Source organism: Xenopus laevis, chromosome 5S (assembly GCF_017654675.1).
Source record: "Xenopus laevis strain J_2021 chromosome 5S, Xenopus_laevis_v10.1, whole genome shotgun sequence".
NCBI lineage: Eukaryota > Metazoa > Chordata > Amphibia > Anura > Pipidae > Xenopus > Xenopus laevis.
In genome coordinates, this window is record NC_054380.1 from 122,331,738 (window position 1) to 122,356,671 (window position 24,934).

At 38.6% G+C, this 24,934-nt stretch overlaps 1 protein-coding gene across 16 annotated transcripts in view; it reads right to left on the bottom strand.

Moving 5' to 3' along the window:
• Positions 1–24,934, bottom strand: part of LOC108718228 (myelin transcription factor 1-like protein) — a 311,370-nt gene that overhangs the window by 241,814 nt on the left and 44,622 nt on the right. The window contains exon 1 of one of the 16 annotated variants that reach the window (XM_041565031.1): positions 6,044–6,128. The exons of the other annotated variants lie outside the window; for them this stretch is intronic. The gene's annotated coding sequence lies outside the window, so the exon portion shown is untranslated. Of the gene's footprint in view, positions 1–6,043; positions 6,129–24,934 lie in introns of those variants that run through there. 16 annotated transcript variants of the gene reach the window in all.

A 24,934-nucleotide genomic window follows, 5' to 3' on the forward strand; every position in this document is an offset into this window, starting at 1 on the left:
TCAAGCTGAACTTTTTATATGGAAACTCACAATATTTTGTATACATGGTTATGTGGAAACCAAGGGACTCTGCACCAGAAACTAGTAATGAGAAATATAACTTCATTTAATGCTTTTTGACAATTTCCATTTACCGAAACTTAGCTTTTCAACAGTAGTCCAGGATACACTGAGCATGTGCAGTGTCACCAACACTCAAAAGACAATCAACAAATGGCCTTATAAGATAAGAGCTATTGTGGCCAACTTTGAAGGCATACATTGTGACAGTTGTATGCTTGTTGGACATCTTGGCTGGTACAGTATATATATTCTTTTAGACACATACATACATATTTAGTTATTTAATATGCTGAAAGCCAACATTGACTTATGGTTCCCATTGGATCCTGCTTAGATTAGTAACACTCCACACAGCCAACTGCCCTTTTGGGTTGCCTCTGCCATCTTCATTCAAGTCTACAGTCAAGTCAAGTCTACAGAATGCCCTTATCAATTGCGAAATTCCTTGGCCATTTTTGGTGACCTAGGGGCAGATTTCTCAAGGGTGAATTTCAAGCTCATATGAGTTATTTAAAACTCCCATGAACTCAAAATTCGACCAACTGCAATTTATTTAAAAAATCTAATTTTTTGAACTTGGGTGAATAGGATTGACCCGCAAACTTGACTAGTATTCAAATTGAATTTGAGTTGAATTTGAATGTCAGGAAGGCTGCAAACAACTCCAAATTGATCCCAATACCTCCTCCATAGGCAAAAACAGCAATTCGTCAGGTTTAAGGTGGTGAATAGTTGAATTTGAATTCTTAAAGGGCCAGTGTATGATAAATTTTGAAAATCGAATTCTAATTTTTTTAAAAAAACTCTAATCAAATTTTAACAATTCCCTAGTCGAATTTCACAGTTTTGGCCATAAAAAACGTGAACATTTGAATTCGAATTTTCACTTCGGCCCTTGATAAATCTGCAAAAATGAGCAGGCACTTGATAAATCTGCCCCTAATGTCATTTAATTAACTTGACTTCATGTCACATCAACCCACAACTCATCTGCAGCCCAAGAATGTATAATTTATTGTAAAAAAGCAATAAATTTAATACAACTGCTACATAACTTGAAGGCATTCTGCAAATATACACTCAAAGGAAAAGCATATGTTAAGCTTAGTTAATTTTAAAAAATGTAGTCCTTTAATCTAACAAAATACAAAAAACAGGCAACGAGAGATGATATGAAAGAAATCATTAGTACTTCAACCATGCTGGGTTTAATGTTTGTAGGATATTTAGGTAAAACATAGTTGCAAAGAGCCAGCCAAATGATTATACAATATTTAAGGAAAATATTGAAGCAGAAGGAAAGGAAATATCCACTAATGAGAAAAAAAGTCTCTCCAGAGTGATACAGCCATTCATTCTCTAATTTAATCTATAGTTTTCCTTATCAATATGGTAAGTGTTCTGCTTTGTGCACACAGTAAATGTTAGAATTACATTATTATTATCCTTTATTTATGGTGTGCTGTCATCTTTTCCTAGTCATACCTGTTAAGACCCACTCATTTAGCAATGTCACTAAAGGAGCTGATCTTTGCTAGATTGAGCCCCCTTGTGCTGCGTCAATTCAAGCTGATCTGAGGGCCAATAATCACATGATGATCTGGGCCTGTAGGGCGACATTGGACAAGGACCACATCAATGTTCCTATCTGAGGTTATGATAATCTTCACTGATTTGGATACACATGTGTGGTACTAATACAGAGTAACCCAATGGTTGATTCTGTCTGGAGGATGGAGGAATTTATTTAGTAGTTAGCAGGCTGGCAGAAACTGGACTATCTGAACCACATAATGCTTTCCAATTTATTTTCTTTGAATAAACAATGTTTACTACTAAATACATTTCTATAATTGCCCAAAAGCTGAAGTCCGGGGGCATGTGCACTTGTTCTCCTCATATGATTTGTTGAGTTTACCCCAGTAATATAAGTGGATTTTCCCTGTATTTGTGGATTCAATTTGCAATTTATATCAACCGGTGTACGGCCAGCTTTATCAATTCCTGTGTAAGTGGAGCTCGCAATCTAATTTCCATTGTGGAATTGCCATTTTTAGAAATCCTGAAGAAATAAGTAAAGAGGGTCTGCTCACAAGAGCAGAGGTGTAACTATAGAGAAAATAATCCCTGCAGCTAATGCAGCATAGGGAGTCACAGACTGATTAAATCCACTCTGTGTTTATCTGACGTCTTATTCCCAAAGAATAGACAGACCCATATAATATTTTTCTGTGAGATCCAGTAACTTCTAGGTACAGTACGTCACTGCCCAAGAGCTTACTATCTAAAATAGAAAGACGAATGAGCCATAAAGTGTGAGTGGTTGCAAGTAGTAAACATGCATGTTTCTTTTATATGGCAGATTTTTATATTGCTATAGACCTGGCATAACCCACTGAAGTTAATGGGCCAATTTTAAGTTTCAAAGGACTTCTGGCATGAAAAGTTATGTCAGATAGAGTGTTATTAGTGGCAGCACACTGTGCCTGTGTTTATAGTGTTTTTTTCAAGCCAGAATTTAAAAGTCAGCTTTGCATTCTCTTCAAAGCATTACACAGATTTATAAATAATGTCCTGGTACGCCGTGTACAATCATGCGTAATAAGGCAACAAAATTGCATTCAAATTCTATTTTCTAAGGCATTATGAATATAATCTATACTGTATGTCCCAGCCATGAGTTCAGAGCCGTACCTCCAGCTTGCTTTCATTCGTATGAACAAACAGAAATACGCAGATATACAGAACTTAGTGATGGTATTTTGTCAATTTCCCAGCTGCCCCCAGTCATGTGCTCTGATAAACTTCAATCACTCTTTACTGCTGTACTGCAAGTTGGAGTGATATCACCCACTCCCTTCACCCCCCCCCAGCAGCCAAACAAAAGAACAATGGGAAGGTAACCAGATAGCAGCTCCCTAACACAAGATAACAGCTCCCTGGTAAATCTAAGAACAACACTCAATAGTAAACACCCATGTCTCACTGAGACACATTCAGTTACATTGAGAAGGAAAAACAGCAGCCTGCCAGAAAGCATTTCTCTCCTAAAGTGCAGGCACAAGTCACATGACCAGGGGCAGCTGGGAAATTGACGAAATGTCTAGCCCCATGTCAGATTTCAAAATTGAATAAAAAAAAATCTGTTTGCTCTTTTGAGAAATGGATTTCAGTGCAAAATTCTGCTGGAGCTGCACTATTAACTGATGTGTTTTGAAAAAAAAAACATGTTTTACGATGACAGTATCCCTTTAATAACCTAGGATCTAGGGTAATATATTTGTTGGACATTTATGAAAAGACAACATGATGGATTTTTCCATTATTTAATGCATTTCTTATAATCAAAGGTTCAGTATTTTGTATATTGCAACTTCTAGTGCCTACTGCCACGGAGCACACATGCATAGTTTAAGCATCTGGTACAAACTTAGGTGCATGAACTCCCACAGAGAACACATGGCAGCAGTGGGAGCTAAATATCATGTTGCAAGGCAACTTGAAGGATCAAGATAAAAGGCAAGCATTAGACCCTCTGGTGAAAACCCTTAGAAGCCATATTAATAATGAAGGCTGGCACAAGGGAAATAATCAAGTTTTTGATCTTATGGAATGGGAAAGTGGTAGAAGAAATACATTTATGTTTGGAATACTGAGCACCAATCACATCTGAGCCTCGACTGGTAACTGTAGCTATGACTGTTGTGTTAGAGACTATAAGACTCACTAACAGAAACACCTTTCTTCTCCTGCTCCAAATAAGCTAATGTGTTCCAACACAATTCCATAGAGTGTCGGTAAATAGAAATAATAATTCAAATAGCAAAAGTATAACATGAACAATCTTTCATGGCTAACAAAATTGTATTGCTGGTCTATACAGTAAGTAGGCCTTTCTAGTATAGACCCTTCCGCAAGCATAACACAATTTAACTTTGCACCTTTATCAAACATAAAGGATTGTTGCCGCAGTTCTTATACAATGTATGGCATGTTTTAACTTTCCCAATTTTACAGAATTTTACAGAATTTGAAACAGTGGCCTGCAGGTTTTTATGCAGCCCTTATACCATTGCTCTAAAATACTGGATAGTGAGACCCTGGTTCAATGCTTTGGTATCCTTGAGTTTTCAGATAGGCATGGATTGTTTCAGCTGTTATTACTCTGACCACAGAAGCTCAGTGTAACCATCAGCCTGCCTATAACATTTCCAGCTCTGAATTTCACACACTGCCTGTTTTTGAAGGTCAACTTTTCTTGTTCCTAGATGCTCTAAATCCTGCTGCTATTCCCTCGGTCCTTTTCCTGGTGTTGATTTTCTGGTTTAGTTAAAGTTGATGTTGGCTCCTTTGCTTGCCCCTGTGGGAGTCTCTGGATTTTTTAAGACCCGACGGCACCTGAGTAGCTGACTGCCAGGGCCAAATCCAAATGTGACTGTTATAGTCAGAAAAGGACACCTAGACAGGAATCCAGATATTCCCCTAGGTTTTGGGTTTGTCTGACATGACACCCTGTCCTCATTTTAAATACTTCTTAATGCAATTGGTCATATTGTACTGTAAAATTCTTCTTAGTGATTATGAATGGGAATGCATAGAAAGACTAAGTTGAACCCAAATTAGAATCTGATTCATATTTTGAATCTTACTGTGTCACCTATAAGAGTTAAGCACTTGGCATATAAAAATAAAAGTCACTTAATATATAATGGTTTAGATTGGAGGTGATGTAGTCATATGTTGCCAGAGGAGGGATATGGGAGTTAATAATGGAAGTTCTAGCATGGCAGCCAAAAAAGAAAGTAGCCTTACCAAATTCTCAACATTCAAAGGAAGCTAAATTACTGTGTATATTCTTTATATTTCAATTAGAAAATTACAATGAGACAATAAAATATGGGGATGACATCCACTCCAAATGGAAGGGGAAACGTGTTTTACTAGTGATGGCCGAATTTGACCTGTTTCACGTCACCAGGAATTTACGAAACAGCAACAATTCACTGAAATGCATTGAAGTCTTTGGGCAACAACATTTTTTTTGACACACAAGTTTTTTCTCAACCAATAGAGTCTATTGAAATATGAAAAAGTGACATGTAGAACTTCATTCGCAAAGGGATGCAAGATGCAATTTTGATGGAAAATCACCAAGATTTTAACCTGCAATGTAGCAGTTTTTCCTAGAACTACAGCGTCTACGCTGGTACCCACTAAGTAATGGGAGTTGCAACTTCCAAGACTTGAACTAACTATTTCACTTGTATTTGTGTGATTTACTTGCTACACATCAATTGTTGCTCTTGATACAACTCCAGGGAATCCTGGACTTACCTTTGGGTGGCAGTTGCAAGCCCCCCTAGTTCCTAATCAGCGTTTTTTGAGTAACATGTTGCTGACAACCACATTGGATGTTGCTCCCAGTGGCCTCAAAGCAGTTGCTTATTTTTGAATTCTTGGCTTGGAGAAAAAGTTTGGTTGCATAAAAAACAGCCAACCACAGCCATTATTTGGCACCCCCCTGGAACTATTTTGATTGGGTTGCTCCCCCGACTCTTTTTACATTTGAATGTGGCTCATGGGTAAAGTTGGGGACTCCCACATTAAAGCATGCTGGACAAGCATGTTGCTGGTCACCGATGGTAGTTACATATTGCCAAGTACATTTCAGTCCTCAAGTACCTTTTGTGTCAATGTACATTCAGTTTCACGTCCCACTAGTGCTTTGCATAGCATAAATGAACCCTATATATAAATGACCCCTGTTATACATTTACTGGATCTTATCTTGACAACCTGGCTTCTATGTGGGATGTCGGTAACCAAAACCGTCACAATGAGCAGTCATTTTAAAATAGAGAAATTGTGCCTTGCATAAAAGTAGGTATTTAAAATGTTAAGCCTAGAACCAAACGGCTCAAACTGTCACACCGGAAACAAATGCACATACAAGCTACTACATACCAGATGTTCAACCTACTTTTTGTTATTCACAAAGGATCCATTATGGCGCAAAGGAGTTTTACTGTAGACCTGAAGATGGCTAATGGCACACAAAAGATTTCCTGTGAGTGCAGACTATAAAAAAAAAACCCAAGGTTATATGAGGGCAATGTTTGAAACTGTCACATGCAAGATGCTGCTTTAGTCATTTCTCGGAAAGGATGTCACGGCATATATTTTCGATCCAATATAAGCCAGACAATGCTCTGTGCTATTTCATATTTTCAGTATAGTGTGCATTCAAGAAAAATGGATGAACATTATTCTTTTTCTTGAATATAGCACAGGACACCAGAAAAAGATGGGTTGAAATGTATATCTGCAATATATTGGGAATAAAAGACTTCTCTCTTAAAAATATGGTGGGCATTTTAGAGGGGGTGTTGACCTTCATGTTAACTTTTGATATGTTGTAAATATCTGTACTGTAAGGCAGTCTGGAACGATATTGTTTTTTTTCTATTTTGCTACTTACCCCAAAATTAGAAAAGCGATCTGGTTTCTGTGCAGTGCTCAGATAAGTAACAGCTACAGTATTATCAAAATCATGTTAAAACTAAAATGCATTGGCATGAAATCCCGTTATAGATTATATAGAGCCGTCTTTTAGTGATCTGTGCTGAAGAATTTCAGTCATTTTGACTGCTTTCTGGTTGCTGTGGTTGCTGAACTGTAGAGAAAAACATTAAATTTTCACAATTCACAATTAAAAAAATGAAAAACAACTGTGAATTATCTTAGCTTACTGTTGTCTATTGCACCTGCAAAAAACTGGCAATATATAGACAGATTTGAATTTAGCCCCTTCAGACAAAGTTGGTAGCTAATCCCCCCTGCCAATGGGCAGTCATTGACTTTCCCTCCAACAGATATTTGGCCAAAAAGTGCCCAGATATTCATTGAGCAGGTTTAAAAGTTTCTTTGGGACTAGGACCACATTGGCAAGTTGATATGATACTTTCCTAACAGTCTGTGTTGATGCTTGAGAGCCAAACTATCCAATTTGGGTGGAAAAATGGACATTGCAAAACCCTCCAAATGATTAGTTACATACATGAGTAGACCCTTTAACACACACAAACACACACACATACTGTACCTATTTCTAAAGAATGATAGATCTTGAGATGAGTGTTGCCTAAGATATTATCAAAGCCCCAATTAACGGCATCAGAATCTGCCATCGCAACATCACCCACAGGGCATTCCACAACCTCACTGCTTTCACCATGAAGAACCATCAACCATCTACGCTGTTTTAAATGAAAGTTAACTTTCATATATTTTTTCTTTTCTGTATGAGCAAATGTGCACTGCTATTGGTCTATAATAAAAGGGATAAAAGGGATAAAAAGTTATTTTGTGATAATTATGTCTAGGTACCAGATGGAGTTATTTTAGAGAGATGTCAACTATAATTACAGTGTTCAACCATTAGAGGGAGCTATAGAGAAAGTGGAAATTCCCAAACAGTTATACAAAGGTGTGGCTAGAGGGTATAAAAAGACTCAGGAAAAAAGGCAGAGTGTGCCTCATGGGAGGAATATCTTCCCGAGAAGCACATAAAAAGAGAAATACACCCAATATGTAAGTGACAAAGGAGACAGTATAGTATAGCTCAGCCAGCCTGCATGGGTAGCTAAGAGCCCCACCAAGGAGAGATTGGGAGTAGTTTACCAGCAGGTAATACTCCAGTTAGGGCTGAAGTGAACAGGACCAAGTTAGTGGTCGGTTCTGGAGATTGCAATGGCAGAAACCAAGAAAGTGTTGGGAGCCATTAAGAATGCCTGGAAAAGCTGGTATCATGGACATGTATAGGGAATTGAGTTGGCTCCCTGCAATGACACTGGAGGCTGGTGGCAATGATGGGAAAGAGAACACTTTATAGTGTTGTAAGAGTAATAAGCCAAAGCTGTGTAACTAAGAATTACTGTTCTGTGAATGCCTGACTATAAAAACGTGTTATTGTAAAGAATGAATAGATGATGTGAGTGCGTAACTTTGGTTTCGAAAAAGATAAAGTTAGAGGTTATTGATAACTCCCAGCACCTTGTCCTCCTACCTGAAATTTAGTGCAGGTACTGTTATTGGAAAGTATTAGATTTTTTAAAAAAAAAAGCAGGGTGGGTACAAAAGGGAAAAAGAGGAAGGGGAATAAATAAGAAAATTCACATCCAGTACATCAAAAACAAAGTATTTACTTATTGAGTAACAATAATTCACATCCTGTCACCCAGTAACCGTATGCAATTTTTGGACTGCATTTTAGTGGCGCGCGGGCTACCGGGGGGGCCCTGAGGGGGTGCGGGCCCTGGCCCACTCGCACCCCCTGCTCCCCCGGTAGTTCCGCCACTGCTGTCACCTTTATCCAATATATTGATTGGCAGACCAATTTTGAGCTAGCCCATACTGCCTTATCCAGTTTTTTCAACCAGTTCCCACTTTCTAACCATGGTCTCCATGTCTGGAAATAATGTAATGTATTATTATGCAGTAAACTCGTAATCCCCTCTAGTTTTCTAGTTTCTTCCACTCGGTTCCTCCATTCAATTTCTATAGGTGGTGTCTGTAGCTTTTTTTTTTGGTATCATAGCAATTGCTGCATGCAAAAGATGTAATGTTAGTCTATCTATTATCATTTTGTTCTCTCTGCTGTCTAAATGGAACAGTAATAAAATTATATTTGAATGATGTATCTCTGTTCCTGTTATTTTATTTATCCTATCTACCACATTTATCCAATATGGAATGATTTCCGGACATGTAAACCAAATATGTTTGTAAGTTCCTACTTCCGATTTGCATCTCCAGCATTTCCCTGAAGAGGCTGGAAATATCCTGTGAAGCTTTTCAGGGGTATAATACCACCTAGTGGTCACTTTATACAACATTTCTCTGACTCGTGAAGCCCTGGAAGTCTTGTGTGTATTTATCATTATTTTCCTCCTAATCATCGAAGACAGCTCTGTCTCCAATTCCTTTTCCCATGCATCAAAATACTTTGTATAGGACACATTTTTATTTGATAGTAAAAGCTTATATGTTAGAAATAAAGATCTGTTCTGTGATTTATTTGAATCCAATATTTTTTTCCCATACCGACATTTCAATCTCATCCTGCTTTATATTCTGTGCATTAAGAAAATTATAGTAGTAGCACCACATATCTCTCGGGTGGGGGCCCCAGATTTCTTGGATATCCCTTAATTTAACCATTCTGCCATTCTCTAAGAAATCTACCATTCTTGTCTCTCTGCCCTTGAGCTGCCCCCATCTTGCAAAGGCTTTAGGTTCTAGACTTGGGGGGAAGTCCGGATTCTTCAAGAGAGGTTGTAGCATTGGAAATCAGATTGTAATCTTTCCTATGTTTATACCAAAGTGAGAGTGTGGCCGATATTGCAGGATGAGATGAAATGTCTTTAGGTATGATAGATGAGCATGTCCATAGCAAATTACTTAAAGGGATATTGAACAAAGTATTACATTTTGGGGTAGGTGAAAGGAGAGGACAACTGTGACTGTTTGTTAGGCAGGATTTAAAAGCTAGTATAAAGAAGGAGGTGATGTTAGAAAATGAGGGAGCTAAAGCCTAATGGGTGGAGATCTTCACAGATTGTAAAGAGTCCAACAAATAAATTGTAGATGCATGCTATAGACCCCCTAATGAAATTGAAGAGAAAGAGGCTAACGTCCTGATGCAAATAGAAAATTCTGCTAGTTCGAGGAAATTAATGACAATGGGGGAATTTTAATTACCCAGATATTAACTGAAGCAACCGTACTGCCAGGACATATAATGGGAACAAGTTTATATACTGTACTTGTTGCATGACAATTTTATGTCACAGGTTGTTGAGGAGTAGTGATGGGCGAATTTGGGGTGCTTTTGCTAAAAAATTAGCGTATTTTCTGCAAAATTCGTAAAACGTTGAAAAACTCACTCAACGGCGCCAGTGTCTCGTTTTTGATGCTGGCGTCAGTTTTTGATGCCGGCATCCATTTTTTGGCAAATTTTCACGGAGGTTTCCCGAATCCATTCACCAGCGGCGAATAGGGGGAATTCGCACCTGGCGAATAAATTAGCCCATCACTATTGAGGAGCCAACAAGAAATGTGCAAATGTGCAAGTAATTGAACCATTGGGTAATAGTGACCATAATGTGATCTCATTTAATATCTGGTGCAAAAAAATAAACAATTATACCCTAGGGCAACAAAAACCCTAAATTTCAAAAAAGCTAATTTTAGTTTTTTCTTGAACACCCTCAGAGCATAGATTGGAGCATTGTGTTTTCTGCTAAAAACTCAGAACACCAATGGTTGTCATTTAAAATGATATTAAATTGTTACTATTCTCAATTTATTCCCTTATGAAGTAAACCACCCTATGTGGCTTAATACAGAAATAAAGAAGTTAATAGGAATGAAGAGAAAATCATTTGAAAACTACAAGTCTGTGGGTACAGAAACTGCATTTAATGAATATAAACACTATAATACATGTTGTAAAAGCAAGCCAGAAGCCAAAGATAAAAATGAGGAACACATTGCAGTAAAGGCTAAGACGAACCCAAACAAGTTTTTTAAGTATATTAATAGTAAAAAGAAAAGGGTTGAGAAAAGGGTATGGCTCCTTTAAATAATGGTACCGGTATGATTGCAACAGATACTGAAAAGGCAAATGTGCAAAATCAGTTATGGTCTTCAGTGTATACAATAGGGGAGTCATAGTTCAAAGACCCACCTCATAGCTCAAACAGCTCAAACTAGTCAGTGGCTGACTCAGGTTATGGTTCAGAACAAAAGGATGTTTATTCTTCGCTCTGCAGGGTAAATCCTATAATAAACTGAAATGGTTACATAATGCTTTATTATGTGACTCATAAGACTTTCAGTGTGCAATTAATCAGAACTGAATGACTTATCCAGGGATGGGGGTTGCTTTACTGACTAATAAAAGTGGTAACCACATTTTAATCCTGGGTATTTCTTAGCAGGCCAGTCATTTCCATTTATATATTGTCGCGAATTTCGCGTCATAGTCCTATCAAATAATAGTAATGATTGTTATTTCGAAGAGAATGGTATACAGTATGCTCTTTTAAAGAATGCTGATATCTCTGTTGTTATCATGATGTAATAATTGTGTTGTGTCTCTGTTTAAAGTGAAATATTACAAAATAATCCATGACATGTCAGTTCACCTATAACACATAGGGGCACATTTACATAGGGTCGAATATCGAGGGTTAATTAACCCTCGATATTCGACTGCCGAATGTAAATCCTTCGACTTCGAATATCGAAGTTGGCAAAACTGCAATAATACATTTTTACAGATCAGCCTCCACCTTTATTAGCCCAAATTTTCTGGTCCTGGGACTCACACTCACACTGCTCAGTATGTTCTGGACATGGTCAGAGACTGGATAAAAAGGGGTGATCTTTGTTGATATTAAGGGGTTATTTATTTAACTCCGAATGCAAAAATCACGAAAAATTTTAGATTTTTTTTATACAATCAGACTTTTAAAAAATCACAATTTTTTCTGAATTTATTAAACCCCGAGGATGGTAAAGTCCTAATCTGAAAATCCGGCATCTCAGACTTGTTAAGGTTGCATATAAGACAATGGAAGAAGTGCTATGAAAAGAGATATCCTATACACTGGCTTCACCTTGTTTACGGGGTCCCTGTACCCTGACTTTGCTAAAGGGGATTTCCCTTTAGGGCCTAACACTTCTGGGGCCTTGTTGACTCCAGGCTCAGTGGAACGACTGCTCAGGACAACTGCTGCAGGCCAAAGAGGAAGTGCCCCTCCCTGCAGAGCCTTTTGTTACAACACGGCAGGAAGGTGTCACTACCTAGAACCAATAAAGGTTGTATTCAAATAAGATGTAATATGTTACATGGGTGTGTCCCAGCAACAGGGAAAGGAGGCACTGGAAGGGAATGAAGCCATAAGGAAGATTACACTTTTGGGTCCCTACAACACAATTCATTCCCCTGACCAGAGCAGGTCTCTATAAAAATACAACATTTAAAAGCTCATATATCCAACACTTTTTCATATAAATAAAGCCTGTTCATGAAAAGTAAGGATTTCTAATACTATGTGCCTGCCATTAAACAATTTCATATTGAAACACAGGTAATTGACCCGTTAATGATATATACATATCAGTAAAGCACACTCTTTTACAACCTTGAGCCATCACTGTGTAATCATCTGTGTTCACTCCTTGACTACCTGATAACAATGAGCAAGTTCTAGCTGTAACAAGAATAAGAGAGTAAAGGGCACATCTCTGTCAATTCATAGGCTGATGTAACTTACTATATATTCATGCCTTCATTTTGTGTGTGAACACTGTAGCTCATGCAATGCTCAGGGATAGTGATGGGCGAATTTCTCACAAAAAATTAGCAAAACTCGAATTTTCATGCCCGTGTCAATTTTGACGCTTGCGTCAATTCTCATAAATTTTGCCGCCTGCGTTAAAGTAAATGGGCATCCTAATAGTGTTGACGTGTGACGGTTTTGACGCAATCAACTTTTCCGCCGCACGTCTAAATTTTCCTGAATTTCTAATTTATTTGCCCATCACTACCCAGGGATATAGTTTCCCTTTAACATCCTCTGTCTTAATGACATTTTTGGATGAAGCTATGACATCTGTGGGTGGCCTGCAGGACAGATTCAGAGGGTTCGGAAACTAAGATTATAGCAGCATTAGGGCCAGTAAATTTGTAATTCTGGCTCTGGTAATGACTGCTATTTTACCAACAACCCTATTTGCAGACCACAACCCATTCAACCTGGTGGTGTTAGAGCTTTTTTAACTAGGATCTGTTCAACAAACCTCCAGCAGACTTAGGGGGTTATTTATCAAGGTCCGAATATCCGAACTGAATAATTTGTGGTTTCCGGAGGGGACGATGAATTTTTCGAGATTTATTAAAGTCCGATGTTCTAAAAACTCAGAATCAGAAAACCCGGCATCTAAAAGTTCTCGAGGTCCTGTATAAGTCAATGGGGCAGGTCCCAGTGTCTGCGCTGATGTCCACACCGATATCCTATGAGTTTGTGGTTTCTGCAAAAAACTCCAAAAATTTAAATTTTTTCGTAGAGTCTTTTGCCCAGTTTTTGGGGAAAGCTCCGAAGGTTGCCTGACCCTATTTTTTCGGGGTTTTTTCTTCATAAATAAGGTCAATTTGGAGTTGCTCGGATTTCAAAGTTATAAATACTCCGATAAATTCGGACCTTGATAAATAACCCCCTTAGACAAATAAAGGTCCAAAGGCATCGAATGTCAATGAAGTCATTGAATATATGTGTGTGTGTGTGTGTGTGTGTGTGTGTGTGTGTGTGTGTGTGTGTGTGTGTGTGTGTGTGTGTGTGTGTGTGTGTGTGTGTGTGTGTGTGTGTGTGTGTGTGTGTGTGTGTGTGTGTGTGTGTGTGTGTGTGTGTGTGTGTGTGTGTGTGTGTATGTGTGTATGTATGTATGTGTATATATATATATATATATATATATATATATATATATATACCAAGTCCAAAACAAACAATACTTCAATAAAAAATATCTACTTGAAGCTGAGTTTCTGATCAAAGTAGATTTTGATTGATCGCCATATGTTGGGCAAATAAAATATGTTTCACTACATGCAGTATTTCCTCTAGTGATTATTTTGTCATTCCATAACAAGAGGGAACATGGCTACAGCAAACCCATTCAATATTTAATCCATACGTTGTCAACAACGCATTATTTTCAAATCAGTCAGTCTGCAAGAGCACAAGAATGTGCAAAAGAGAAATCAAAAATCCCAAGAGAATGTCAAGCTACACATAACAATTGCAAGCCTTCCATATGCACTCCGCTTGATGGCTGAAAGTGACACCGAAAGAAAGGTCAATCACAAATAAGTCAATCAGACAGATCCCAAGACATTTGTGCCCTAAACTACTGAAGTCAGCAGCCACATAAAAATGCATTACATAAAGAACAGTGCCCTTTACAGAAGGTAAGAGAACAAGCACATTTTGTGTTGGTTTGAGTGACACAAGTTTAACTTAAGACAGTGTACAACAAAAACTCAGCTAATAAAAAAAAGTGACAGGTCACCTAGAGCCGGTCATGCAACATTGGCTAATGCTCAGCTAAATTATACTAAAAAGGAACTGCATTAAGGGGCAGATTCACTAAGGGTCGAATTTCGAAGTTAAAAATACTTCGAAATTCAAATCTTTTTCATTCGAATCCTTCACTCGAAGTTAGTGAATCTGCCCCTAAGTGTTGAGTAATTAAAAATGCACTGGTGTGGCCTAGCTATTCCTGTTAGAACTTAACTTTTTAAGTTTTAGCATTTCTGTATGTCCTTTTTAACATTAATATTTTCTGTGGAGAATATCAAATGCCAATTACCTGTTCAATCAACAGATTATACTAAACCGTTTATGGTTTTTATGTGAATGGTACCAAGAAGCAGGCAAATTTATCACTATCATATATTTTGTTTGTGGAAAAAACTTGTTTAAGAAAATAATTAAAAAACATTTGACCTTCACAATTTTTAGAAGATAAAGAAGCAGGGCTGACCGGCACTCATACGGATCCACAAGACCAGAGATATTCAGTTATAAAATACATGTATTGCTAGAAAAGTTAAAATTATAGCTCCATCTCCATCCACCCTACGCGTTTCACACCCCTCAGGGTGCTTAGTCATGGGTTCCCTGCTTCTTTATCTTCTGCTGTACCGCTCCCTGAAGCTGGGGGTCTGGGGCTGGTGCACCTGGACCACCTTCACTGTTTGGTGAGTTACTTTCTAACTAATTCTGGAGCACCTTGTCCTCCTCTTCACAATTTTTAGCCTTGAATTTCTCAAATCACAGAAAAAATAAAATTAAGATTTTTGTTTGTTTTAGATTTGTGATGGTCAAGAGGGGAAGCAGGGGACTAGAGAGTAGGGGGCTAGTCCACAGGTCATCCAAAGCAAGAGATTTGCCATTTTGACAGAAGATGCTGGGCAGGACAGCTCTGAACTGGCATGTATGGAGCAGGCTAACTCTCAGAGCATCATGGGAGGCAGTGTTTCTAATATGGGCAGTGTAGGGAGTGCTGCGAGGAAGCAAAGGTTTTAGTTATAGAGGATTCGGCTATTAGAAAGGTGGATAGAGTAATCTGTCGTAAGGACCCCTAATGCCGATCAGTCTGCTGCTTGCCTGGTGCTAGGGTTCAGAATGTGGACAGGTTATTTGGAGGGGCTGGGAAAGACCTGGTGGTCTTGGTACACATAGGTACCAATGACAAAGTTAGAGGAGGTGGTAAAGTCCTCCAGAACAATTTTTAAAAACTAGGTGTATGGTAGATTAATGCATGGCTGATAGATTGGTGCAGGGAGGAGAACTGAGCTGATTTCTGAGTCGGCTACAGGCTCTTTGCCAAGGATGAAGGCACCTCAATGATGATGGTGCAGCTGCAGATGACTAGAGGGTTGGAGGGAATTTTAAACTAGGTGTGGGGGGAGGATTATGTTGAAGACAGACTAGATGAGATAGTGGGCAAAGGAAGGGAAATTGAGGGAGGAAATTTGGTTGGGGTACTGTGAAATGGATACTGTCATGGGAAAAAATTTTTTTTCAAAACACATCAGTTAATAGCGCTGCTCCAGCAGAATTTTGCACTGAAATCCATTTCTAAAAAGGAGAAAGGAGGGGATGTTAGAAAATGAGGGAGCTAAAATCTTTTGGTTGAAACTTTTCATGGATTGTAAAGAGACCAGCAAATTAATTGTAGGAGTATGCTATACCCTAATGTAAGTGGAGAGAAGGAGGCTAAAATCCTGATGCAAATAGAAAAAGCTGCTAGTTGGGGAAAGTAATGATAATGGGGGATTTTAATTACTGAGATATTGTCTGGAGCAACAGTACTGCCAGGATAGTTAATGGGAACAAGCGTATAAACTTGTTGCATGACAATTTTATGGCACAAGTTGTTGAGGAGCCTACTAGAAAAAAATGTTATTCGGCATCTAGTGATCTCTAATGACCCAGAACACATAGCAAATGTGCAAGTCATTGAAACCCTGGGTAATAGTGACCATAATGTTATATAATTTAATGTCTGAAAAGCTAATTTTAGTGCCTTAAGGGCTGCAATACAGAGCACTGATTGGGGCATCATGTCTTCTGCTAAAAACACAGAAACAGAAACTATATTAAATTGTTACTGTTCTCAATTTATCTCCTTAAAAAGAAAATGTAGAAGCACTGAGAACCACCCTATGTGGCTTAATATAGAAGTAAAGACGTTAATAGGACAGAAGAGAAAGACATTTAAAAACGACATGTCTTTGGGGACAGAAGTTGCATTTAAAGGGATACTGTCATTTTTTTCAAAACACACCAGTTAATAGTGCTGCTCCAGCAGAATTCTGCACTGAAATCCATTTTTCAAAAGAGTAAACAGATTTTTTTATATTCAATTTTGAATTTGACATGGGGCTAGACATATTTTCAGTTTCCCAGCTTCCCCTAGTCATGTGACTTGTGCTCTGATAAACTTGAGTCACTCTTTACTGCTGTACTGCAAGTTGGAGTAATTTTCCCCCTCTCTCTTTGGGGAAGGTAATGGGAAGGTAATCAGATAGCAGCTGCCTGACAAGATAACAGCTGCCTGGTAGATCTAAGAATAGCACTCAATAGTAAAAGCCAAGTCCCACTGAGATTGATTCAGTTACATTTTGGGGCATATTTATCAAGGGACGAAGTTCGAAGTTAAAAAAACTTTGAATCCAAAAAGACCAACCAAATAGAGGTTGAAGGTTTTTGGAGGTCAAAGTGGTCCGTACTCGAATCATACGATTGAAGGAAAAGTGCCTTCAATCTACTTCGATTCAAAGTTTTTCCCCCGAAAAACTTTGATCTCTCAAACTCCACCAATTGCCTCCATATAGGTTCTAGGTGGTCCCCATAGGCTAAAACAGCACTTCGGCAGCTTTTAGGTGGCGAATGGTCGAAGTTTTAAAGAGACAGTACATGATAAATTCGATATTCGAATTTTGAAGTTTTTTTCGAAGTTGGACTATTCCCTAGTACACAAAAAATAGCTCGAAATTCAAAGTTTTTTACTTCGAAAATTCACTTTGACCTTTTATAAATCTGCCCCTAAGTAGGAGAGATAACAGTCTGCCAGAAAGTAGTTCCATCCTAAAGGGCAGGCACAAGTCACATGCCTGGGGGCAGCTGGGAAACTGATAATATGTCCAGCCCCATGTCAGATTTCAAAATTGAATATAAAAAAAAACTGTTTGCTCTAATGAGAATTGGATTTCAGTGCAGAAGTCTGCTGGAGTAGCACTATTAACTGATGCGTTTTGAAAAAAACATGTTTTCCCATGACAGTATCCCTTTAATGAATATAAACACTTTAATAAATGTTGTAAAAAATGCAATCCAGAAGGCAAAGATAAGAAATGAGGAGCGCATTGCAGCAGAGGCTGACTAACCCCAAAAAGTTCTTTAAGTATATCAATAGTAAAAAGATGCGGGTTCAGAATGTTGCTTCCTTAAATAATGGTACCAGTATGGTTGAAACAGATACATAAAAGACTAAATTAGTTCTTTTCTTCAGTGTATACAATAGAGGTGTCAGAGTTCCCAGACTAACCTCATAGCTTCACTGTTGGATGGCATACACCCCTGGTTTCTAAGAGAGCTTAGTTCAGTTTGGTCTGGCCTCTGTTTTTGATTTTCTCAGATTTGCTTTCATCTGGTATGGTACCCATGGATTGGCGAAAAGATGATGTCATAGCAATATTTAAAAAGGGATTACAATCTCAGCCCGGAAATTGTGGGCCTGTAAATTTGACATGTGTGGTGGGCAAATTACTTGAAGGCTTGTTAAGGGATCACAATTAAAATTTTGTCCTAGTGAATCTCATTGTGAGCAGCAATCAGCATGGCTTTATGAAGGATTTTATGTTGAGTTAAGTAACATGCTGAACAGCAAGGGAGAAGCAGACATTATCTAATTGGATTTTGCCAAAGCGTTTGATACAGTGCCACACAAACAACTGCTTTCTAAACTAAGGTCTGTTGGGCTTATATGAAATTGTTTGCATGTGGCTACAGGATCAGGTTAATGGTATATTCTGTACTTGGAATAAGGTTTTTAGTGGGGTCCCTCAGGGCTCCATATTGGGTCCACTTTTATTTAACTTTTTCATTCATGACTTGTCTGGCTCTAAAGACATTTAGATACGTCAATAAATCACACTTTCCAAATGATTGATTAGTGATCATGACAATGAATTGGGTGTGAGCAGAATAAGTCTGAAAGTTGAATTAATGTCAACTGTTGCAACAAATGGGTCAAAACCAGGCAATACATGCCCATACTGGGCCAAGCAGCATGGCTTATTTTAATCAAACTGCACAACCATCTGGGCATGTATGCCAGGTCCTCAGATCAGCAAATAACATTTTCAAACATTAGGGGGCACATTTACTAAGCTCGAGTGAAGGATTCGAAGTAAAAAAACTTCGAATTTTGAAGGCTTTTTTGGGTACTTCGACCATCGAATAGGCTACTACGACCTTCGACTACGACTTCGACTTCAACTTCGATTCGAACGATTCGAACTAAAAATCGTTCGACTATTCAACCATTCGATAGTCGAAGTACTGTCTCTTTAAAAAAAACTTCGACTACATACTTCGGCAGTTTAAACCTACCGAGGTACAATGTTAGCCTATGGGGACCTTCCCCATCAGTTTTCTAGGTTTTTGATCGAAGAAAAATCCTTCGATCGATCGATCATAGTATTTGCGGTAAATCCTTCGAATTCGATATTCGAATTTGAAGGACTTTACTTCGAGGGTCGAATTCGAGGGTTTATTAACCCTCGATATTCGACCCTTAGTAAATGTGCCCCTAGTTGTACCATATTGGTGCATAGATCCACCAGATGAGGAAGAATAAAGGAGCCACAGGTCTTCTTCAATTTCTGCATTTAACATTGTTTCTTCTGTTACAACTGTTTGTGTAGTTGGTCCAAACAAATGGAACAAGAGATGTTGGTTTTTATGTGGGGGTGCCAGGCACATACCTCTTCTGTCGCCTACCCCTACTTCAGGTCCATGTCTCCTTAATGGTTGCTGGTGTATCTGCCTAGGGTACTCGGCCAGCCTGACCCAGCATTGCCTTTAGGGCAGATTCTATGGTGGATCTACCAGTGTTTGGGCCACTCAAGTCCAAAGGCTGCATATCTTATGTTATGACCAAATATACACAAGATAAAATCAACAATTCAGAAAGCTTACACAAAGCAGACATCATTGAATACTTGTTTATTGAAAATGACCATTGATTCAAGGGGAATTAAAGCATCTAGCACAATGCCAGTCACGGGTTTGTTAGCTAGCATGCAGGAGACATAGAAGACAGCAGTGCAGTTGCTTTCTACCCTGTGTTCCCTTAAAACATTACCCCTAGGGATTTAGGAGTGAGCAATGCATATTTATCAAACTCTTTATGTCTGTTGCATTAATATGCATGTAACATTCGGGGAGGAGCACAAATGAAAGCTCCACAGAATAGAATTACATTAGATGGTGACTAGAAAGTGAGAGAATTTATAGTCTCACTTCATTAGCATAGTTTATGTTTTTCAGAGAAACACAGTTGAAATATACAGTATTCTGATGTTATATACACCTAAAAGCTATTGATTTTTTTTTTCAATATGAATCAATTAATAGTGCTGCTCCAGCAGAATTCTGCACTGAAATCCATTTCTCAAAAGAGCAAACAGATTTTTTTATATTCAGTTTTGAAATCTGACATGGGGCTAGACATATTGTCAATTTCCCAGCTGCCCCAAGTCATGTGACTTGTGCTCTGATAAACTTCAATCACTCTTTACTGCTATACTGCAAGTTGGAGTGATATCACCCCCTCCCTTTTCCCCCCCAGCAGCCAAACAAAAGAACAATGGGAAGTTAACCAGATAACAGCTCCCTAACACAAGATAACAGCTGCCTGGTAGATCTAAGAACAGCACTCAATAGTAAAAACCCATGTCTCACTGAGACACATTCAGTTACATAGAAAAGGAAAAACAGCAGCCTGCCAGAAAGCATTTCTCTCCTAAAGTGCAGGCACAAGTCACATGACCAGGGGCAGCCGGGAAATTGACAAACTGTCTAGCCCCATGTCAGATTTCAAAATTGAATATAAAAAAATCTGTTTGCTCTTTTGAGAAATGGATTTCAGTGCAGAATTCTGCTGGAGTAGCACTATTAACTGATGAGTTTTGAAAAAAACATGTTTTCCCACGATGACAGGATCCCTTTAAAGGAATTGTTTAGAGTAAAATAAAAAAAATTTAAAAAGTAAATAGGCTGTTTTCAACATTTTCAATATAGTTAGCCAAAAATGTAATCCATAAATTATAAAGGCTGTACGTATGTCTAAAATAATATCCAGAACACTATTTCCTGTTTTGCAGCTTTATTGGTTTCCACTGGTAACCAGGCAGTAACCAATCAGTGACTTGAGGGGGGCACATGGGTCATAATGGTTTGTTTTTGAATCTCAGCTGAATGCTGAGGATCAATTGCAAACTCACTGAATAGTTATGTCCCACGTGGCCCCCCTTCAAGTCACTGACTAAGTTAGAGAGCTGAAAAACAGGAAGTAGTGTTCTGTTATGTTAGACATCCTGTCACTCCAGCAATTATACATTACATTTATAGATAACATTACTATTTACCCAGTTTTAATGTTTACACTGAACTGTTCCTTTAAAAGCTGGAAGTCTGCTCATTTAACCCCAGCCATTTTTTATTTGAATTCAAGCAGTTCTCAGTATCCGTTCCCATGATAGATCCGTATGTGAATCATGTAAATGTTACATAAACCATGATATTAATATCGTAATTCAGAAACCACAACTGACTCTCAGAGCAAACTCGGGAAAAATTGCCTTGACAACTTACTCTGCAAAGAAATTCCCTCCTTCCTATAAATTTAGAATCAAAATAGCTGTGAAGAATCGGCCATGCTGATGGTTATTTATGAACCTGGAATGCAGAAACTGAATTTGTCATTTGTTTTACACATATTTATGCTTGTCCTAAATTAAATTTTAAGTTTTTTTTTTCCCTTTTAATTACAATTATCCAAAATGATTTGGAATCACTGATTGTAATGGCTGATGGAATGCTACGGGCATTTTATATCGGAAGAACATTAGAATAATGACTGCTCCCAGAATAATGTGGTTAATTGAGCCTGGGTTATTGACCTTTTTTTCCCTTATCTTTCACACTTAAATCTGAAATGTTAAGACACAACTCCGAGACATGGCAAATGCAAAATCTGGCATTGAAACAGCAACCTTGTTGGAGGGTGTGCGTGTGTCAGAAAGTGACCCCTGCAGCTGTCAGTACTGGCACTCGCTCTTGCTCAGTCTTGGCAGAAGCAGCCATTAGCTACACTGTGCTCAGTTTCTGAGTCGCAAAAATGTTGCTCAGTCTGGAAGAGAGCCAGTCCGAGCTTATATTTACAATGCAGTCACATTCATTTCTGACATAAAAATGGTCAATTTTTTTTTTTACAAAATATATTACTTCATAGTGTTTGAAGTTCATTTTATTTACTTAATAAAAATAAATTAATTAATAATATGGGGTTTTTCAAATACGGGATTATTTGGATCTCTGTACTTTAAGTTCACTAAACAATAATGTAAACCTTGAATAAACTCCTGTATATTTTTTGGCCAATCCATGACTTGTAAATATTAAAGGGGACTTGTCACCCTACGAAATAATTCCAGATCCTATTTGATGATTTTAGTCAAGCAAAATAAATATTGCTTACACTATAAAAATAATGTACATCTAGTTTTTTATTTAGTCTTATAATTCCCAATCACAGCAAGCAGACAGGCACCATTTTGTGGACACTATTATTGATTGATTTACATGCAACACAATTTCTCTCTCTCTCTCTCTCTCTCTCTCTCTCTCTCTCTCTCTCTCTCTCTCTCTCTCTCTCTCTCTCTCTCTCTCTCTTTCTCTCTCTTCTCTCTCTCTCTCTCTCTCTCTCTCTACCTCTCTCTTTCTCTCTCTCATTAACCCCCATATGTAATATAAGGCACTAAGTTTGCCCATGAACAGTAGCCCATGGCAACTAATAAGATGCTTACATTTAATCAGGTGACTAGTAAAGTCTAAATATTTAGAAAAGAAAATTGGATGTGCTCAAACTCTCTATCCTCTATTTCAAATGTGAAGCAACATAAATCCACTTTTTCATACAATCGCTCAACCTGTTACTGGGTGGGTCCAGGTGCAAATGCCCCGGACCATTAGTTTACACAATTGCTTTCACAGGCATTCATTTCAGGTTACTCACCGCTCAAAGTCCCCGGCCCGGGTGCAACGCCCCGGACTCGCAGCCCAGGGAGACCCGACAGACAATGTAGCGTCCACATTCACAGACCAGAAATCAGCGGTGGATAAAAAGTAGCTTTATTCCCCCAACACTCCTCCTGATGCGTTTTGTGTGGTGTCACACGTAGTCATAGGCCTGACCACACGAAAATGCGTCAGGAGGAGTGTTGGGGTACTAAAGCTACTTTTTAACCACCGCTGATTTCTGGTCTGTGAATGTGCACGCTACATTGGAGGTGTATTGACTAGTAAAGTCTACATGCTGATTGGTTGCTATGGGTAACTGCCCCTGGGTAAACTTGGTGCCTTTTATTACATAACCCTATAAAACTTGTGATACTCAATTTTGAGCTCTAGAAGTGTATAGAGTAATAATTCAGGCCCAGGGCCGGATTTACATATTAGGCGCCCCTAGGCCCACTGCCGTTCATCGCCCCTGTCCCCTCCCCTTTATTCATGCAAATTTTCATCATCTGGACTGGAGCAATGGGGATTGGTGCATGGGAAATTTAAGAAATGATTGTATCTTCAACCCCTTCCCTAGTGTTTTTGAACCAAAGTGGGTGTGATTGGGCAGCATGCCGCCCCCCTAAAATCCTACCGCCCTAGGCCCGGGCCTAGGTGGCCTTTCCACAAATCCGGGCCTGGCCATACCAAGGAACCTATAACCTGGGGATGGTACATCATTTTATCGCTGTATTCTCAGAGCTAGAGCAGCTTGATAATATACACCTGACTGCTCATAAGGCTCAAAAAGTTTGAGCTTCTCATTCTCTACAGGAGTCCGCTGAAATCCCACTGCCTAAAGTGCTTTGTAGCCAGGTGGACCTGTATTTGTGCAGCTATAGCTCTGAAAATATAATGATGTGGACAAAAGTAAAAAGGATACCAGGTATGGGATAATTTACAAATTCAAGCAGTCAGTACCCTTTAAGTTCCAAATCAGGCCTAAAAAAGTATCTGTAGCAGCAGAATGCAGATAAGAGACATATTGGCTACTGCCACTTTAAGACTGACAGATGTTAACCTAAAATAGTTATTCATGTTCCAGAAAGTAGAACTAAAGCTTAACTAAGAAACGGGGTAGAAACGTTGTACATCATCAGTCCTTTAGCAGTGAGGATGTGTGCTTCTGAAGATATATAAAGAATAAAAATGTCTTTATGCAAGGTTGACAATGAAATCAGATTCACATAACATGGCATATCAGAAACCAGTGTAATTCACATTGCAATGTAATATTCATCCATGTGGCATCAGCTTCTATGATAGACACATCTCATTTTCTGATTTGATGATTTGTGACTACCACTAAACAACTGCCCAGAGCACACTGAGCATGTGCAGTGTCACTGACACTCCTAACAAGATCCATGATGCGGAGCTGCTATGAATAACTGCATCCTCACTATTATAGGAATGCTAAATCTATAGGCTGGTGCAGTAAGTTTAGTATGTAACAGTTTTAGCCATATTTGATTTAGGGTTAGTTTAAGCATGAACAGCTCTTACTGATGCCGATTTCTTTGCAGTCAGTTTCCTTTATACAGGGGCAATACAGTATATTCTACCCTTGCCATAAAGAAGCAGCAATACAATTGGATATTGTGCCCCTTATATGGAAATACACTCGTTAGGGCCACATCTTTTGCTATTGAGTTAAAAAAATCATGCTTGTGATATATTTCTTTGTATTGTCTCGGTGTCGTATCCCTCCGCAGTGCATGTTTTCAAGACATCTATACAAGAGATAAAATGGATCAATCACTAGCAATCAGTAGCACTGATCCGTCAGAAGTACTTATTGATCTGTTTAGGCTCCTGTGGGGATACACTTGGAGATGAATTGCTGATGAGGCCTTAGCGAGGTTTTGTAACCATTACCATTACTATAAGAGTTAGATTGTTTGTATAATTTAATGGGGGGGAAATGTGATCAGTTGGTTCATGCCTCAAATACTGTACATACATCATGTTAAACCAGTAACCTTCTCATTGGCTTTCTTCAGAACTCTTGCACCCTTGGCCATTGACCTGTGCATCATCCATACACAGATATTTGATAAAGGGCTAAGGCCTTAAATATTGCTTTGTGATCCATGATCTATGCCCTAAGCCATAATAAAGGTGGTTTTACTTGAAATCCCATAAGTGCTGTTCATTACCATGAATGGACAGATGATCCAGTGTAAACCTTCTGTGCTGACTGCTATTTGATGCAAGCAGACTAACAGGGGATAATTAGTGCTGGGGAGTAGATATTGTGGACAAGGTGAAGGTCACAACGTCTTCTATCTTTCAGTGTTGGTACAGCTTATAATATCTCAGACTATCTCAGTAATGAGTCTTCTTTACAACTTACGTCAGTTTTAGTTCAGTACAATTACTGCACTCACAGT